The sequence below is a fragment of the Anabrus simplex genome, chromosome 11, assembly GCF_040414725.1.
Source record: "Anabrus simplex isolate iqAnaSimp1 chromosome 11, ASM4041472v1, whole genome shotgun sequence".
Classification (NCBI taxonomy): domain Eukaryota; kingdom Metazoa; phylum Arthropoda; class Insecta; order Orthoptera; family Tettigoniidae; genus Anabrus; species Anabrus simplex.
The window spans coordinates 119,893,954-119,906,668 of NC_090275.1; positions in this window are offsets into that span (position 1 = coordinate 119,893,954).

Genomic DNA, 12,715 nt, shown 5'->3' on the forward strand with positions numbered 1-12,715 from the left:
TATCTTCACGTCTGTAATATATTATTTTTTAAGATATAAGTCTTCTCATAGAAGGTGATCAACCCATTTTCCCCCTTTTTCACCCCCTTAATGGGATTTTCTGAAAACAAAAAATACGTGTTTCTTTATTTTTAAAGGAGATTCCAAATACCTATTTTTACGTCTGTAAACTTTCAAATTTTTGGGGATATAGATATCCTCATTTTCGCCCCCTCAGCTGCGGATCCATCAGAGGGCACCTACACCCTAATGTATCCCGAAAATTTCGTTTCTTTATGTCCAGAAGTTTTGGCTCGACGATGATGAATCCGTCAGTCAGTCAGCAGGACATGTTAGTTTATATAGAGAGATTTCAAAATCTCAGTTATACAGATATTCACACCATTCGTTGAACCTGGAAATAAGTCCCTGCGGTGCAGCGCAGTAGCAGTTGCTTAAGACAGCTTCTACTCCCGGCGGGGAATGTCCACGGCGCAACTTTAACAGAACCGTTGGGTCTTCTGTCTGTCGAAACTGATGCACGATTACATAACATTTATCAAATACCTGGAGAATAAAAGCAATTAACTAGAACTCAAACCTGAAAATTCATTTAATTTAATTAATGTGTTTATTTCTCAGGTTTCATTAATAGCCAATTTGTTGTGATAAGACCATGTTTAAGCGTTGTCTAGGGACATTAAAAGTAAAGCATGAAAGTAACAGTGAGGGAACAATTTTCGAATGAGCATTTATGAGATAAGTTAATTTTTTTATTCTCGACTGCCACTTTGACTGTTATTTTGGAACTGTTAATCGTAACATAGTATTTTTCCGGAACAAGAACAACTTCGCCCATCTCTAGCCACAAGAACGAACGCAGGCCACACACTGTCGGATAGTCCGGACACGTTATGTTGAACGGGGGTGAGACTGTCCTAGGAGCCCCGTGGTCTCTATCCTACTCCCCTTGGATCCTCTTACTACTGACAGGGGATACTGTGAATACAGTCTATCACGTTGAGGTACAATGGAATAATTCTTCCTGTACTTTGCAAGAATCTGAATCTGAATCTCAAACAATTTTGTATCCGTCATTTCCAGCTTCTTCTTCTTCTTCTTCTTCTTCTTCTTCTACTACTACTACTACTACTACTACTACTTCCAGGCGTCCTTTCCTCTTTATTGATTTGGCTCTGTTTCACGGCGGAATGCCTTTGCCTCCCCAACCCCACGTGGAGAAATGCACTACGTCTTGGATTTTTCTATACTAGTTGGTAGAATCGAGCGTTGTATGCAGACAACCCCCCAGTCCCCGAGCCACATGCACACTTAACATCTCCGTTTCGACCCACCACACGTTCTGGAGCTGTGGGCACGAAAGAGCGCGTATTTTTCTCATCCATAGAACAAGACTGAGTTTCACCGAGCGAGTTCGACGTGCGGTTAGGGGCGCGCAGCTGTGAGCCTGCATCCGGGAGATAGTGGGTTCGAACCCCACTGTCGGCAGCCCTAAAGATAGTTGTGCGTGGTTTCCCATTTTCACACCAGGCAAATAAATGCTGGGGCTGTACCTTAATTAAAGCCACGGCTGCTTCCTTTCCATTCCTAGGCCTTTCCTGTCCCATGTAAAGCAAATAGCAAAAAAAAAAAAAAAAAAAAAAAGACTGAGTTTCGTAAAAAACTAAAAATTGTAACCACAGAATAGTTCGCCACAATCAAAAGAGTCACCTGACGAGTGCAGCAGTAAATGACAGGAAAACACTGTCGTGATTGTTATTTTCGCCGCGACTATTTTCCCAATCAATGCCTATCCTAAGCCCATACGTCTCGCAACAGGCTAGGCTAGGTCTTCAAGAACTCGGTCACCTTTCGTGAGATGTAACTGGAGGAGTGCAACAAGTGAGATCCTGGCTGAATAAAGGTGTAAGAAATAACACAGTTCTCTCTACTTTATACAGGCCTTTTTTAATTGTTTTAAGGCGTATATGAACAATTTAATCCTGGAGCGATCTTCACCGATACTAACGTGAAAATACGTCCATAATAATATAATAGTACATTTTTGACAATACATTTTGAAAATAAAACTATTAAAGAGTTTAAAAAATATAAAATATAAAATATATAACTCATGAATAGTTACACGGGCCGTGAAAGTCTAAATGATAAAACTATTAAAGTTGTATTTTATATATTTTTTGTGTTTCTAAAGCTGTCTAGGCATGTACAGGCAGTGTTTACCGGTTTGCATTTTTTTATATAAATAGATCTGCCTGACTTTCGATGTAAATATAATTATGTGCTTGACGTTAGTTAATTCCGAATTTATGAACTTCCAAACTCTTTTGAACGACAAAAGAATTCTTCATTTTTCACAGTAACCCTGTAAGGCTGTAATCTAGGAATGCAGTGATTGTTTCTTGGCGTATTGTAATTTATTATGGATTTGAGTTATGGATACACCATTGTTAGTAGGCTGGCTGAGGCAACGACATGAAAGATGACTGCTAAACATATTCGTTAAAGCGCCCCTGACTGAAGCTCAGTGAACTACGGCCGCCATCACAGTTGCAGGCAAGAGAACTTGACACTTCGATACCGGCCTAGCCGCATGTCACTTTAGCTTAGTCAGTTCATGAATAGATGTGGTTACTTTTGATGCAAAAATAAAGTCTTATTTAAACGTATTAAGTTTATACGTTTTGAAAACACTGTTAGAATTAAATAAGCGCAGAAAATCTAGCGGCCGTTTGGTTGGAAATAAGATGAACAGTATTTGTTTTGTCCAACCCTTGTCCCGTTTCCCTACGGGGTCGAGTATGAGGTGAGATGGATCTGTCGTGGCGGGTTTTTTATGACCGGATGCCCTTCCTGACGTCAACCTCATCAGAGGAGTTAATGAGAGATGAAATGAATGACTTCACGCCTTTCGTGGCCCTTGCCTTTCCTTGGCCGATTCCTTCAGTTTTCGAAGTGTCGGACCCCTTCCGTTCTTTCTCTCTGATTAATGTTATATAGAGGATGGTCGTACAATCAGCATCACTCCCCTTTCCTGGGACTACAACGGAGAGAGAAGATCATTGCAATACACCTTATGAATCCACTTCTAGTTTAATTATTATTTAGGTACTCAAATTTCTTCGACCATTTAACATTATTTCTTTCAATATTATTGTTTAACAGGAAACTGGAGCCACCTTTCAACCAACACAGTCCATTGCCACAAACGAATTAATTATATTGGTTAAACACTACCATCACACGACTTCAACGGTACTTTTATTTCATGTATTTTGAAAAGGTTAACGAATTTATTGTGTACGTTTATACAAGTACAGCCACTCTGCCAGCAGTTCAAGCAATTTCAAAGATGGTCGGCAGGTGGCAGTCTATATCTTTCACGTCGTTGGGCTTCGGTGAGGTACACACATTAATATCAAAGCACTGTCTACTTCACAAGCACACGGCACATTCACTTCACCAAGTGTACAGTAAACAATGTGTATTTGAAATAAAGCTAGGTTATGATAACCTTCTATCAAAGCTTTGAAAACATATGACATTGTCAAGGTCCCTGATCGACTCACGTAAAATCAATAACCCAGCGCTCTGCGCTCTGTTCAGGAAACTTAACTGTCAAGCGACTTCTCGACAGAAATTTATGAATATTTAAAGAATAGAGTTATAATATCGTGGAGCATAAACAGTCGTATGCACTCGCCTATAATGGTACAGTAATTAATGCCCAGCAGCACTGCGACACTGCCAGAAGCAAAAATGCTAAGGTTAATGGGGAACAAGAGGTAGAGATATTTTACTTTAATTAAATATTTTGTACTCACGGCCACTCCCAGCGCATTCTTAATTGCGATAATTAATACGATTTTCATTGGTTTGCATGAAGATCTATGTGTTCTCTGTTACCAGTGTGTAAGACTGCAATATACATTACCTTCGATATTGATCGCAAATTAATGAATGTTGATGAATTTATGGCAGGGACTAGTGGAATTAAATGTACTGGTAAGGAATTTAATTGAAGAAGGGCCATACGATTGTATAATGTAATAATGGCATAAATTATTTGTCGGAAATAATGAACGTATGTTTTATTTTGTTGTGTCATATTTATTTATTTTAAGGCATTCTCCATGGCAACGCGCGGGCATATTACCGCTGGCTTCCGTGGTTCAAATCCCGGTCACTCCATGTAAGGTTCATGATGGACAAAGCGTAGGCGGGTCAGGTTTTTCTCGGGATACTACGGTTTTCCCTGTCATCTTTCATTCCAGCAACAGTCTCCAATCATTTCAACTGTCAGTCATTAATCATTGCCCCAGAGGAATGCGACAGGCTTCGCCAGCCGACATAGTTCCTATCATCGCCGCTAGATGGAGGGTTCATTCATTCCATATCTGACGCGGTCGAACGACTGGAAACAGGCTAAGGACTTTCATTTAGCTGTTTTGAGAGCATATTTTCTGGCATTAATAATAATAAGAAGAAGAAGAATACTAAACACCCTTGGAATTCTGAATGTGAACGTGCCTTGAAGGAACGAAAAGAAGCATTCCAGAAATACAACAGCAAGAAATCACCAGAAAACCAAACATGTTTCAATGAAACTAGAAAACGAGTAGCCAAAATCATCAGGCAGGTCAAGAGAAAACACCTGAAGCAACAACTGGACTCGATTGAAGACAACTTTCGCAACTACAATGTACGAGATTTCTACAGGGAATTCGGAGGACAAGTCCGTGGGTACGCTCCTCAAAACCTGGCTTACAAAAGATCAGATGGAAAACTTGCACTTAGTAATCAGGATAATTGTCAAGAATTAGCACTTTACTTCGCTGATCTCCTCAACTGTCCAGAGCCCCTCACAAGATTCCCTCAAGAACCCCCAAGTCATACTTTCCCAGAATCTCCACCACCGACAGAGGAAGAAATCCGCGGCCACATCCTGAAACTTAAAAACAATAGGACCTCCGGAGAAGATGGCATCATTGCGGAACTTCTGAAAAATCTTGGACCTAACTCCCTCAAGGAGCTCACTCAAATCATTACAGATATCTGGCAATCGGAAGAATTACCTCAGGATTGGAAGTGCGCCCTCATCCACCCATTACACAAAAAGGGAGATAAGACTGACGTAAATAATTACAGGGGCATTTCTGTTCTCCAAGTGACTTACAAAATTCTTTCAGCTTGCCTTTTGAAGAGAACGCAAGAACAACTTGAACAAAGTATTGGCGAAAATCAAGCAGGCTTCCGCCCTGGTCGCTCGTGTGCAGAACAAATATTCAACTTGAAGACAACACTTAAATACAAAGCATTGAGGAACAAACCGGTCATCTGCATTTTTGTTGACTTTAGGAAAGCGTACGACTCGGTTGATCGACAGTCTCTCTTCGTTGTTCTTGAGGAACTGGGGCTTGATTCCAAGACCCTCAACCTCATCAAGGCAACACTCACTGACACTATCTCCAAAGTTAAATTCATGGGGGAGATCTCCGAACCATTCCCGATTAAAACTGGCGTCCGACAAGGTGACGGCTTATCTCCGCTTCTTTTCAACCTCGTCCTAGACAAAGTCATCCGCGAGTGGGAAAAGGTATTGAAAGACATGGGATACTGGCGCCCCATACGACTAGGACGACCCAAAGACGGTATTGAGATATCATGCCTCGCTTTTGCAGATGACCTGGCCATACTTACAGATGATGTATTCACAGCCGTTAAACAAGTTGAAACCCTTAGCGAATGTGCTGGAAAGGTTGGCCTACAAATTTCCTTTGAAAAGACCAAGTTCCTCTGCTCAAAATTTGAACACGACACATGGGCAAATCAATCGAGTACCACACTTCAAGTACTTGGGAGAAATACTTGAACCAACGGGAGGCGAGAAGGCTGCCCAGAAAATTCGCCTACAAAAATTTCGGAAAGCCTACGGTAGGGTTCACAACATATACAATAAAAAGTGCTTGTCCCGCCATGTAAAGATCAGACACTATAATACAGTAATCAAGCCCGAAGTCTTATATGCCAGCGAGACCCTTACACTAAACGGGAAAGGTGACCTAGAAAACATTTTAAAAGAAGAAAGAAGAATCCTGAGGAAAATTCTCGGCCCCCGAAAAACAGAAGATGGATATAGACTGAGGTCACGCAAAGAGACAGAAGAGCATTCCAACATTGCAGCAGACATCCGCAAAAGACGTCTGAAATTCTATGGGCACGTCCACAGATTGCCGGCAAGTAGACTGACACACAAGATTCTCACTTACATAGAACATCTAAAAAATATTCCATGGGTACTACAAGTGAAGAAGGATCTGGAAAAAGCCCAGATAAACCCAAATGTCACCGCGGACAGAAACCTTTATAGGAAAAAATTAATGGATGGAAAGTGCAACCAGAGAACGAAGAGAAAAAGAAGACTGGAGCAAAGTGGACAGAAGAACGAAAAAGGATCCACGGAGAAAGGATGAGAGCTGTTTGGCAACTCAGAAAACAGAATCGTTAGAGCTTTGCATGATCCATTGGGTCCATACGCACATAATAATAATAATAATAATAATAATAATAATAATAATAATAATAATAATAATAATAATAATAATAATAATAATAATAATAATAATAATAATAATAATAATAATAATAATTGTACCGGGCGGTACACCTCCACGCCGCTTATTTAAACTTTGCGCCCGTTGAAACTCCCCTACTGGGAGAAGTCTGAACTTTGTCTTATGTATTAATTTTCAAGTTGCCCTGAAGTAGGGATGGGCCACTCGATCGCCTGCTCGAGCAGGCTCGAGTGCTGACGTCACGAACTGGTGTGTCGAGCGTGGTCGAGCCAGATCGAGCAACACGGAATCCCCTCATGACGTAGGCTTGCGTGTGCGCTAAGCAGGAGTGTGTGTTAGGCCGCGTGCACACCGAGCGCGCTTCGCATAGTGTGTCGCGTGTAGCGTGAAATGCTATGCATAGCGCAAGGCGTGCTTGCTGTTCATACCGAAAACTCTACGCCGTGCTCTCAGCTTAGTTTGGTGCGAGGCGTTTTGGGGTCGTCACAAACTAATGCCATTATCCAAGTACACTAGAAACAGTTTACTGATGGATAACAGTTACCTAAAATTGAAAATTAGGAAAAAGAATCGAGAGTGGGTTCATGAATTTAATGAAGAACGAATTACTTTCGGAGAATTCCATCGTTTGCACAGAGATGCAAGACTTTATCGCGATAAATTTTATGATTACATAAGAATGAAAAAAATACCTTTGACCTCCCAAACCCTGGAACTGAAATGTGGCGTCAAGTAGCAGAGAAGTATTGGGAGAAATTCAATTGTCAAAATTTTCTTTTCTATTTTTTTTTTTTTTTTTTTTTTTTTTTTTTTTTTTTTTTTTTTTTGCTAGTTGCTTTACGTCGCACCGACACAGATAGGTCTTATGGCGACGATGGGACAGGGAAGGGCTAGGAGTGGGAAGGAAGCGGCCGTGGCCTTAATTAATGTACAGCCCCAGCATTTGCCTGGTGTGAAAATGGGAAACCACGGAAAACCATCTTCAGGGCTGCCGACAGTGGGGTTCGACCGAATTATCTAGGAGCACCGTGCAGCAAACACGTGGAAATTAAATTTCCGGCTAAATCACGCTCTTTATATAATAATTATAAACAGTATTTTGCAATATCGTTACAATTAGCATACCAATTAATCATCGTAACAAAAGTGGAGTAAATGTGTGACAAATATAATTAATAAACAGAAATACTTCCAAGCCCACTACTAGCCTGCAGAGTGATATTCTTCATATTACCACCCTCCATTGGCAAAATTATAAACCGATATGACAAGAGTCTGGGAGATTCTATGCACTTTGTTACAAATTGTCCGGATACATGGCTAAATGGTTACCGTACTGGCCTTTGGTCACAGAGTTCCGGGTTCGATTCCCGGCAGAGTCGGGCCCAGTAAAGTGTGACAGTAGAAGTAATATTACTGTATATGTTTACTCTAGGAATGCAATACAACTGTTGTAGATACTTAAGTCCACTTATTTTGCAAAACAGTTACATTTTTATAGTTTTTGTGTCTTGGGTTCCATATTTCTTCTCTTTGAAACACTGCATGAATAATTTCTTCTTCCATAGATTCAGAACCAGCTAGGTAACGCTAAGCAATTAACCAACACTGCGCGTTGTCTGGCGCTTCGCTTAGCTGTAAGATAGGCGTTCAGCGCAGCAGAGCGCGGATGGTGCGAATATCTGGATTACGAACAAAGCACTGGTTATGTTTAGCGTGACGCTTAGCGTTGAGCAATACGCGACACACTATGCGAAGCGCGCTCGGTGTGCATGCGGCCTTAGGGCTCGAGCCACAATTCCGTCTGCACTCATTCTCGTTGATATTCACCTTCCGGCACTACGCGTAGAGTAGAAGTAGAGTCATTAGCGATAGCGTCCATTCTACAGAAATACATACGTACCGTAAGTCATAGTGGACGCATCAGTTTATTAAATCCATATATGCCCAGAATTACTTTTTTTTTTTAGCAAATGGAAGTGACTGCTCGACATGGCGATGAGCTCTGCATAGTGATAGTATTTGTGTGGTTTTCCTTTCGTTACTTGGTCGCTACTTTCATTTTTGGTTCTTCTGAACATTGTATGTATCATTTTAATAATATATTCTGTTCAGTTTTATTATAATGCTATATGTACTATTTCTCCTACATAATAAAAAATGTGAACAGACCTGAAGTCCTGCGTCCGATATAATATAACTGGGTTTTTTGCTATTGGTTTTACGTCGCACCGACACAGATAGGTGTTATGGCGACGATGGGATAGGAAAGGTGTTAGGAGTGGGAAGGAAGCGGCCGTAGCCTTAATTAAGCTACAGCCCCAGCATTTGCCTGGTGTGAAAATGGGAAACCACGGAAAACCACTTCGAGGATGGCTGAGGTGGGAATCGAACCCACCTCTACTCAGTTGACCTCCAGAGGCTGAGTGGACCCCGTTCCAGCCCTCGTACCACTTTTCAAATTGCGTGGCAGAGCCGGGAATCGAACCCGGACCTCCGGGGGTGGCGGCTAATCACGCTAACCACTACACCACAGAGGCGGACTTACTTACATATTACGCCGTATCATTTCTCAGGCGATAATATTACTCTAGGATAACAACCATATAATCCATATACTCCTATGTTGTGTAAGGGATTCAATGTATTCCGTTAATAATGTTAAGGCGTTATCATTATAAATATTATTTTCATGGTACCAAATGTAATAAGCTATTTCTGAAATTGCCGGGTGAGGATATAGTTTGTTCAGTTGTGTTCCTGTACACACACTGGTTTGATTTCATTAGCATTAAAAGAGCAAAGAAGATTGCCACTCATCTGATTTAGTACAAGGTAATCACTCATAGATGGCAGGCCATACTCCTGCTCGAGTACTGCTCGACCTAGATCGAGCAGTGACGTCATCAGCTCGAGCCGCTCGAGCTGCGCTCATGCCCATCCCTACCCTGAAGATGCCACTACTTGGAAATTTTGAAGTTTCTGAACTGTGTTGTTTTCGATGTATTTTTGTTTTGCTTGAAGTAAGAAGTGTGAACATTCTCTTCTAGAGGACACTACTGAAGAACTACAACGGTGCACCCTAGTGCGAAGTGAAAGAACTGTTTTTGTTGGGAAAATTTAATTTCAAAAGTTTGTTCTTTGCTAAATTTCTTTCAGTCATTGTTTAAGTTGGCAATATTAACCCTTTCTTTCCCCTGTTTTGAATTTAGCCAATCCCGAATTTCTCGAATTAATTTTCAACCAATAATATGTTTCTTCTTCGTATTGTGTAGGGGGTTTCTTGATGAACCAATAAAATCCTTGTGGGAGGGTGTTCTCATTCCAAAAACGCCTCGAACTTTCCGCGAGAGTATATAAACTGCTGATTTTCGGGTCTCGGTGCCACTTCAGGTTTCAGTGTGTAAAGTACATAGCAGGGGGCGGGAAGCGCCTCTTTCTTCGGGGAGCAGTTCAACACCAAGGTAATGGCCTTTTAATAACTTCTTTTCTTGCTAGCTCAGCAGTTTAACTCTCGGGGCGGGTCCGAAGCGTTTCTACCATGTAACATTCCCTAAAATGTAAAGACTCTTAGCCTCTATTCTCTTTCAAAGCTACATATTGGGATAGAGAGTGCTTAACCCTCTCGATCTCCCACTCATATTGCATTGAGGTGAACTTATTTTCACAACCGTTTCTTCACTTCTAATGTAACGTAAATTGTTTCCTTCTAAAAGTCACCTCTTTAGTATGGGATTAGCCCTTGCATTAACGGCCTAGTGCCAAGTAGGTTTTAAACAGTGTATTAGGAGTGCAGATCGCCTCCTTTCAATTGTCATTTTGGAGGTCAAGTAATTAACCTTTTTTCTCACTTAATAGACCTCAGTAGGTTGGGTATGTTACCCCTGTGTATATGTCCTTAGAGGACAACTTGAAGGTGGAGTTTGGTGTGGCCTTTGATAGGCTTAAGGTTGAGAGCGAGTGGCTCTTTTTTTTTGAAAATTGAGTTTTGTATGCCTCGAGGAGGCTTTTCTGTGTAATTTGGAGCAAGTGCTCCTGAGTATGAATGGGGTTTTCTGCCCCTCTGTTAAAACTTATTTTGGAGTAAGGTTGGGCTGATTGCCCAAGAATTGTGAGTTAGGGGCTCGAAGCCCAAATCTTGTGAATACTGTATTTGTAATTTGTTACCTTGCTACTCTGTACCTGCCATTCGTGTTATTTCTTAATTTTGAAAAGAAAATATAACCTTGTTAAATTTTACATGAACTTTAATTTCATAGTTTCAGACCCGTTCAAGCCCGCACCTTCTTTCACCTCTACCTACCGCAAAAACTCGGTAACAACAATAATAATAATAATAATAATAATAATAATAATAATAATAATAATAATAATAATAATAATAATAATATGCTTTATTTATACTGGCAAAGTTAGGGATGTACTCCCTTACTTCTAAAAAGTCTTAACCTAGAACACGTAATAATAACTACTGATGACCATAATATGATAATATTAACAATAATAAAAGGTAATAGTATTAATAAAAGGAACTATACTTTAAAAAATTCATATCACCTGTATAACACACATCGTACATAGAGTATATTAAAAATTTATGAATAATGAGTACTGTAACTACTACTTGAGAGAAAGTTTAGAAAAGTTATACATTTTTACAGTACACCGAAATATCACCTTGAACTGACAGGTGAAGAGAAGGATTAGTAAGAAGAAGAAGAAGATCTGCGAAAGGAAGAGGGAAATAATGATGAAGAGGCGGTAGGAGGAAGGGTTTTCAGGTCATTGGATGATTCAAGCATGAGCTGCTGCTCACGTCCACTGTCGGGCTGCGTTTAGATATTAAACATGCGGACCAGTACAGAACAGTCCTAACTCTGGAGCCAGGAGCGTAATCTGACGTGAAGAACTTTTTTGGACACCTGTTCGCTAAGGAAATTGGGGGCTAATTCGAGTGCTATCAAATAACGCAGAACATTTACTACCGGTTATTCTTGTTGCTATAAAATGTCCAATATTAAGGTGCATTTGGATGCAGAAAAGACATTTTAAAGAATACATTATATTTTAAGTGAGGGGCGAGCGTGTGTCTCCACTCCTCAGTCTCGTTTTCTGACACGAGGTCGGGATGATGGGAAATGAATTATAGGCATGTTTTAGGGCCGGATGCCCTTCCTGCCGCCATCCTCAGCTCAGGAGGTAAGAAATGATGGCCAGTGGAATCGGGTAAGAAGGTGGAAGGGCCTGTCCCGGTAGTGAAAATGGTAAACCACGGAAAACCATCTCAGGACAGCCGACTCGCGTCCCGAATGCAGAAGACTCGGCTTATCCTTATCAAGGCTGTTGAAAATCAGTGAGTGAACTCTAACTCACGGTATAAAAGAGGGGGCAGGACGAGTTGTTTTTGAATGAGCAATACTCGATGGAAAAACTATGGTTATATTAGGCACTTATTTCAACAATAATAATTGAATACAAAAATATGTATCCACATAAAGTAGAAAGTAATGTTTTAATGATGATAAAGTAAAATATTTTGAATACAAAAGAATGGAATCTCAAGAAATACTAATTGTGCCTCTAAAATCTTGAGACGCAAACACAACAGACTAGTCTTCTCTTAGAAGCGACTGAGGACATACGACACGCAATGGAACAAAGACTGGTAACAATGTTTATTCTCCTCGATTTCAGTAGCGCATTTGACACTATAAATATCCAGGCACTATTAAACAAGATGAAATCTTACTACTTTGATCAACGAACTATTAATTTATTTTCATCGTATCTCAAAATCACGCGCAACACCTTGATAAAACCTCTCACTGGCAGCAGATTTGGCTGTGGTTCATTTGATTGTTATTGCCATCTTGCCATTGTTGTATTGTGTTATGACATTGTTTGCCGAGAAGATATGATAAGATCAAGTTGTGTCATGTCAATAACTTTCATTGTTTTGTCGGAACTTGGGTTGTGTGTGCTTCATGTTATTATCTGATGGTGGAACGTCGTGTTTGGAGCAGTTACTAGTGAAATGTGACATCAGTATTTTTTCTATATTTCATTTTGGTGTATTTATTGTACATTTAAATTCGTCTTTGCTGATGTGATGCTTACTCAGGAGCTTTCCTCAATTTGAG